Here is a 7,500-nt window from a genome sequence, read left to right as displayed (position 1 = left end):
TTGTTACACACTCCTTAGCGGATTCCGACTTCCATGGCCACCGTCCTGCTGTCTTAAGCAACCAACGCCTTTCATGGTTTCCCATGAGCGTCGATTCGGGCGCCTTAACTCGGCGTTTGGTTCATCCCACAGCGCCAGTTCTGCTTACCAAAAGTGGCCCACTTGGCACTCCAATCCGAGTCGTTTGCTCGCGGCTTCAGCATATCAAGCAAGCCGGAGATCTCACCCATTTAAAGTTTGAGAATAGGTTGAGGTCGTTTCGGCCCCAAGGCCTCTAATCATTCGCTTTACCGGATGAGACTCGTACGAGCACCAGCTATCCTGAGGGAAACTTCGGAGGGAACCAGCTACTAGATGGTTCGATTAGTCTTTCGCCCCTATACCCAGCTCCGACGATCGATTTGCACGTCAGAATCGCTACGGACCTCCATCAGGGTTTCCCCTGACTTCGTCCTGGCCAGGCATAGTTCACCATCTTTCGGGTCCCAACGTGTACGCTCTAGGTGCGCCTCACCTCGCAATGAGGACGAGACGCCCCGGGAGTGCGGAGGCCGCCGCCCCGTGAAGGGCGGGGAAGCCCCATCCTCCCTCGGCCCGCGCAAGGCGAGACCTTCACTTTCATTACGCCTTTAGGTTTCGTACAGCCCAATGACTCGCGCACATGTTAGACTCCTTGGTCCGTGTTTCAAGACGGGTCGTGAAATTGTCCAAAGCTGAAGCGCCGCTGACGGGAGCGATTATTCCGCCCGAGAGCATCCCGAGCCAACAGCGGCGCGGGTCCGGGGCCGGGCCAGGTAGGTCCGTCATCCGGGAAGAACCGCGCGCGCTTGCCGGGAGCCCGAGCGCCCAAAGGGGCGAATCGACTCCTCCAGATATACCGCCGGGCAGCCAGCCAGGACACCGGGGCTCTGCCCAACAGACGCGAACCGAGGCCCGCGGAAGGACAGGCTGCGCACCCGGGCCGTAGGCCGGCACCCAGCGGGTCGCGACGTCCTACTAGGGGAGAAGTGCGGCCCACCGCACACCGGAACGGCCCCACCCCGCGGCGAGTGGAAAGGCAACCGGACACGACCCCGCCGCGGATTGCTCCGCGCGGGCGGCCGGCCCCATCTGCCGAGGGCGGAGGCCAGTGGCCGGATGGGCGTGAATCTCACCCGTTCGACCTTTCGGACTTCTCACGTTTACCCCAGAACGGTTTCACGTACTTTTGAACTCTCTCTTCAAAGTTCTTTTCAACTTTCCCTCACGGTACTTGTTCGCTATCGGTCTCGTGGTCATATTTAGTCTCAGATGGAGTTTACCACCCACTTGGAGCTGCACTCTCAAGCAACCCGACTCGAAGGAGAGGTCCCGCCGACGCTCGCACCGGCCGCTACGGGCCTGGCACCCTCTACGGGCCGTGGCCTCATTCAAGTTGGACTTGGGCTCGGCGCGAGGCGTCGGGGTAGTGGACCCTCCCAAACACCACATGCCACGACAGGCGGCAGCCTGCGGGGTTCGGTGCTGGACTCTTCCCTGTTCGCTCGCCGCTACTGGGGGAATCCTTGTTAGTTTCTTTTCCTCCGCTTAGTAATATGCTTAAATTCAGCGGGTAGTCTCGCCTGCTCTGAGGTCGTTGTACGAGGTGTCGCACGCCACACCGCCAGCCGGCTGTGCACGCTACCGAGTAAGTACCGGTATGCGAACCGCCAGGCGACGGGCGCGCATCGCACGTTTAAGGAGGCGCGGCCGGCCCCACAGGCGGCCGCGACGCTCCCAGGTCTGCGAAGCGGGGCAAACGCCGCGCGCTTCAGTATACGTAGCCGACCCTCAGCCAGACGTGGCCCGGGAACGGAATCCATGGACCGCAATGTGCGTTCGAAACGTCGATGTTCATGTGTCCTGCAGTTCACATGTCGACGCGCAATTTGCTGCGTTCTTCATCGACCCACGAGCCGAGTGATCCACCGTCCTGGGTGATCTTTTCTTAGTTTACACTGTCTCTTTCAAGACAGTTGCATAGGCGGGACGTAGGCGTGTGGCGGCCCCTGTTCAAGCGTTCTGTGTCCAACGGCCTCACGGCCGATGGGCGTCGTACGGCTCCACACCGGAGCGGACAGGCAGTCGGGCGAAAGTCATTCAAAACCGGCGCCAGGCGCCAGGTGCCGCAGGCCAGCCGCTCCAGCGCTTCAGCGCTCGTACCACACAACATTGGCGTTAGTTTTGAGAAGCACGCGTGGTTCCGCACGCGGCGCACGGCTACTGCGAGCCGTACAGGTAGCGTGTTGCGCGACACGACACGCACATCGAAAGACATGCAGTCTAGTCGGTAATGATCCTTCCGCAGGTTCACCTACGGAAACCTTGTTACGACTTTTACTTCCTCTAAATGATCAAGTTTGGTCATCTTTCCGGTAGCATCGGCAACGACAGAGTCAATGCCGCGTACCAGTCCGAAGACCTCACTAAATCATTCAATCGGTAGTAGCGACGGGCGGTGTGTACAAAGGGCAGGGACGTAATCAACGCGAGCTTATGACTCGCGCTTACTGGGAATTCCTCGTTCATGGGGAACAATTGCAAGCCCCAATCCCTAGCACGAAGGAGGTTCAGCGGGTTACCCCGACCTTTCGGCCTAGGAAGACACGCTGATTCCTTCAGTGTAGCGCGCGTGCGGCCCAGAACATCTAAGGGCATCACAGACCTGTTATTGCTCAATCTCGTGCGGCTAGAAGCCGCCTGTCCCTCTAAGAAGAAAAGTAATCGCTGACAGCACGAAGGATGTCACGCGACTAGTTAGCAGGCTAGAGTCTCGTTCGTTATCGGAATTAACCAGACAAATCGCTCCACCAACTAAGAACGGCCATGCACCACCACCCACCGAATCAAGAAAGAGCTATCAATCTGTCAATCCTTCCGGTGTCCGGGCCTGGTGAGGTTTCCCGTGTTGAGTCAAATTAAGCCGCAGGCTCCACTCCTGGTGGTGCCCTTCCGTCAATTCCTTTAAGTTTCAGCTTTGCAACCATACTTCCCCCGGAACCCAAAAGCTTTGGTTTCCCGGAGGCTGCCCGCCGAGTCATCGGAGGAACTGCGGCGGATCGCTGGCTGGCATCGTTTATGGTTAGAACTAGGGCGGTATCTGATCGCCTTCGAACCTCTAACTTTCGTTCTTGATTAATGAAAACATACTTGGCAAATGCTTTCGCTTCTGTTCGTCTTGCGACGATCCAAGAATTTCACCTCTAACGTCGCAATACGAATGCCCCCGCCTGTCCCTATTAATCATTACCTCGGGTTCCGAAAACCAACAAAATAGAACCGAGGTCCTATTCCATTATTCCATGCACACAGTATTCAGGCGGGCTTGCCTGCTTTAAGCACTCTAATTTGTTCAAAGTAAACGTGCCGGCCCACCGAGACACTCACTCAAGAGCACCCTGGTAGGATTGCAACGGGGTCCGCCTCGGGACGCACGAGCACGCACGAGGCGCGTCGCACGCCTTCAGCTCGCCCCACCGGCAGGACGTCCCACGATACATGCCAGTTAAACACCGACGGGCGGTGAACCAACAGCGTGGGACACAAATCCAACTACGAGCTTTTTAACCGCAACAACTTTAATATACGCTATTGGAGCTGGAATTACCGCGGCTGCTGGCACCAGACTTGCCCTCCAATAGATACTCGTTAAAGGATTTAAAGTGTACTCATTCCGATTACGGGGCCTCGGATGAGTCCCGTATCGTTATTTTTCGTCACTACCTCCCCGTGCCGGGAGTGGGTAATTTGCGCGCCTGCTGCCTTCCTTGGATGTGGTAGCCGTTTCTCAGGCTCCCTCTCCGGAATCGAACCCTGATTCCCCGTTACCCGTTACAACCATGGTAGGCGCAGAACCTACCATCGACAGTTGATAAGGCAGACATTTGAAAGATGCGTCGCCGGTACGAGGACCGTGCGATCAGCCCAAAGTTATTCAGAGTCACCAAGGCAAACGGACCGGACGAGCCGACCGATTGGTTTTGATCTAATAAAAGCGTCCCTTCCATCTCTGGTCGGGACTCTGTTTGCATGTATTAGCTCTAGAATTACCACAGTTATCCAAGTAACGTGGGTACGATCTAAGGAACCATAACTGATTTAATGAGCCATTCGCGGTTTCACCTTAATGCGGCTTGTACTGAGACATGCATGGCTTAATCTTTGAGACAAGCATATGACTACTGGCAGGATCAACCAGGGAGCTGCGTCAACTAGAGCTGAGCAGCCGGCCGCCCGGGAGTGTGTCCCGGGGGCCCGCGCGAACACGCAAGCGTCCGCTCAATTATTCTGCAAACAGGAGGAGGCTGAGCTCCCCTGCACAATACACCTCGAAACCCTCTCAGGTCCCGGCGGCGCGCAGCGCCGTCCTAAGTACTTGGTCGGGTTCGAGAGAGGCGCAATCGCCCGGAGTTTGGCGAGTAGACGCTTTAGGTGCGACCACCCGTGCTCCCAACTGAGCTTGCCGCTGCCGACAGAGGCCCGGGAGCGTGCTGTCGTGGCATTGCCGGCGGGAGACAACACGCGCCACCTACGGTGGCCGGCAGCTCCAACGCCAGCGCCACAGAAGGACAAAAGCCCCACTTGGGTGCCGAAGCGAACTCTCCCAGCACAGCGCACGCGCCAACACGTCCGCACAGCTGCGATACAATCCACCTGCGAGAACCGCAGAGGCGACCGAGCAGCAGACGGCGTCGCGGCGCCGAGCGCCGGGCGGCGGCGCATCCTCAGCGCACACAGTCCTCAATCGGACCAGCACACTGCAGATGTCCACCGCGCTTCGCACCGGGCCCGCGAGGACCTACTTTGGCCGCACGGCGCCGCGTGCAGGGTGCGCCGGCGCGCAGCTGCGCCGCCTGCCGCCTCCGTCGGCCGGCGCGCCTGCCACTGGCCGCCCCCACCAGCCGGCTGTAGCGCGTGCGCCCACGCACCGCGCGGCCAGCACGCCGGAAGGCCCCCCCTCACCGGCCGGGGACGGTCCCACCCAGCCACCGCCGCGTATCGCTTCACACCCACATGCCATTCACGTTCGTGGGCATGGTGGGTATCGCTGAAACAACCGGTTGGTAGCTCAACCGATCGTCGCCATCACTGATTCACCTCTAGCGAGAACAACCGCACCACAACGGTTTACCAGTTCTTCATTTGCGTAACGTCACCAGCAAACGTAGACGTCCATCGCCATTTGCAAATTCAACGATTGTTGCATGCCTGTGTCAGGTGTCACGACACACTATGTCTGCCCACATACACGCAACAACATGTGCACGCTTCGCGAACACGTGGAAGGTGGCCCCCGTACGTATGCGATGTCCATTGCGCGAACGACTGTCAACCGGCCTCTGTCGCATGTCGCAGATGTGGAACGCAGTGCACCATGCTATCACGGTGTGTGAGAAGAGACGACTACGTCTGACAACACGCGCCACTACATCAACAGACGGCTCATGCTGATCGCCATCCACGGCATACCATACTGCAATCCAGCTCTTATAGGGAGACGACACGTAGCTGAGTGCACAATATTTGGACCGTATGGTTCGCCGTTGTTGGCGCAGTCGTGGTACGGTCACACATGTACCACGATGTATCATTCAGTACATGAGGACCAATGTGCGGTACAGTGTGTGATTTGGACGTACAACATCAGCGGACAGTTGCCACAAGCCGTACCACAACGTAGGCTGTGCTTCGCCATGCGAATGCCAATGAACAACTGCGAAGGGCATTGAGCATGTACGTCCTGCCGCCATCCGCATTACAGTGTATAGCTGCAAGGTGTTTAACATGAAGCGATACTCTGGGGACCGGGCAGTGCGAGTAGCAAACTATATTGCGGGGGTTGCAGTTAGGCAACACTACACTAATTTAACGCGTCGTATGACAATTACAGAGCAGGTTAAGGCCCAACGTGTGTTGGGTTAAGGCCCAACGTGTGTTGGGTTAAGGCCCAACGTGTGTTGGGTTAAGGCCCAACGTGTGTTGGGTTAAGGCCCAACGTGTGTTGGGTTAAGGCCCAACGTGTGTTGGGTTAAGGCCCAACGTGTGTTGGGTTAAGGCCCAACGTGTGTTGGGTTAAGGCCCAACGTGTGTTGGGTTAAGGCCCAACGTGTGTTGGGTTAAGGCCCAACGTGTGTTGGGTTAAGGCCCAACGTGTGTTGGGTTAAGGCCCAACGTGTGTTGGGTTAAGGCCCAACGTGTGTTGGGTTAAGGCCCAACGTGTGTTGGGTTAAGGCCCAACGTGTGTTGGGTTAAGGCCCAACGTGTGTTGGGTTAAGGCCCAACGTGTGTTGGGTTAAGGCCCAACGTGTGTTGGGTTAAGGCCCAACGTGTGTTGGGTTAAGGCCCAACGTGTGTTGGGTTAAGGCCCAACGTGTGTTGGGTTAAGGCCCAACGTGTGTTGGGTTAAGGCGCAACATAGGTTAGGTTAAGGCGCAACATAGGTTAGGTTAAGGCGCAACATAGGTTAGGTTAAGGCGCAACATAGGTTAGGTTAAGGCGCAACATAGGTTAGGTTAAGGCGCAACATAGGTTAGGTTAAGGCGCAACATAGGTTAGGTTAAGGCGCAACATAGGTTAGGTTAAGGCGCAACATAGGTTAGGTTAAGGCGCAACATAGGTTAGGTTAAGGCGCAACATAGGTTAGGTTACGGCGCAACATAGGTTAGGTTAAGGCGCAACATAGGTTAGGTTAAGGCGCAACATAGGTTAGGTTACGGCGCAACATAGGTTAGGTTAAGGCGCAACATAGGTTAGGTTAAGGCGCAACATAGGTTAGGTTAAGGCGCAACATAGGTTAGGTTAAGGCGCAACATAGGTTAGGTTAAGGCGCAACATAGGTTAGGTTAAGGCGCAACATAGGTTAGGTTAAGGCGCAACATAGGTTAGGTTAAGGCGCAACATAGGTTAGGTTACGGCGCAACATAGGTTAGGTTAAGGCGCAACATAGGTTAGGTTAAGGCGCAACATAGGTTAGGTTATGGCGCAACATAGGTTAGGTTACGGCGCAACATAGGTTAGGTTACGGCGCAACATAGGTTAGGTTAAGGCGCAACATAGGTTAGGTTAAGGCGCAACATAGGTTAGGTTAAGGCGCAACATAGGTTAGGTTAAGGCGCAACATAGGTTAGGTTAAGGCGCAACATAGGTTAGGTTAAGGCGCAACATAGGTTAGGTTAAGGCGCAACATGGGTTAGGTTAAGGCGCAACATGGGTTAGGTTAAGGCGCAACATGGGTTAGGTTAAGGCGCAACATGGGTTAGGTTAAGGCGCAACATGGGTTAGGTTAAGGCGCAACATGGGTTAGGTTAAGGCGCAACATGGGTTAGGTTAGGCGCAACATGGGTTAGGTTAAGGCGCAACATGGGTTAGGTTAAGGCGCAACATGGGTTAGGTTAAGGCGCAACATGGGTTAGGTTAAGGCGCAACATGGGTTAGGTTAAGGCGCAACATGGGTTAGGTTAAGGTACAATATGGGTTAGGTTA

General features: G+C 56.1%; 3 non-coding genes across 3 annotated transcripts in view; all 3 read right to left on the bottom strand.

Moving 5' to 3' along the window:
• Positions 1–1,615, bottom strand: part of LOC124562800 — a 4,222-nt gene extending 2,607 nt beyond the window's left edge. Inside the window, exon 1 of the ribosomal RNA XR_006969629.1 lies at positions 1–1,615. This exon is cut by the window's left edge and continues 2,607 nt beyond it. This is a non-coding gene — a ribosomal RNA (large subunit ribosomal RNA).
• Positions 1,616–1,803: 188 nt separating this feature from the next.
• On the bottom strand, positions 1,804–1,958 carry LOC124562804. The gene has a single exon (XR_006969632.1). It is a non-coding gene; the product is annotated as a 5.8S ribosomal RNA (ribosomal RNA).
• A 351-nt stretch (positions 1,959–2,309) lies between these two features.
• LOC124562807 lies at positions 2,310–4,219 on the bottom strand. The gene has a single exon (XR_006969635.1). It is a non-coding gene; the product is annotated as a small subunit ribosomal RNA (ribosomal RNA).
• Positions 4,220–7,500: the final 3,281 nt, after the last annotated feature.

Source organism: Schistocerca americana, unplaced genomic scaffold (assembly GCF_021461395.2).
Source record: "Schistocerca americana isolate TAMUIC-IGC-003095 unplaced genomic scaffold, iqSchAmer2.1 HiC_scaffold_1184, whole genome shotgun sequence".
NCBI lineage: Eukaryota > Metazoa > Arthropoda > Insecta > Orthoptera > Acrididae > Schistocerca > Schistocerca americana.
This window is presented reverse-complemented; position numbering and strand designations above follow the sequence as displayed.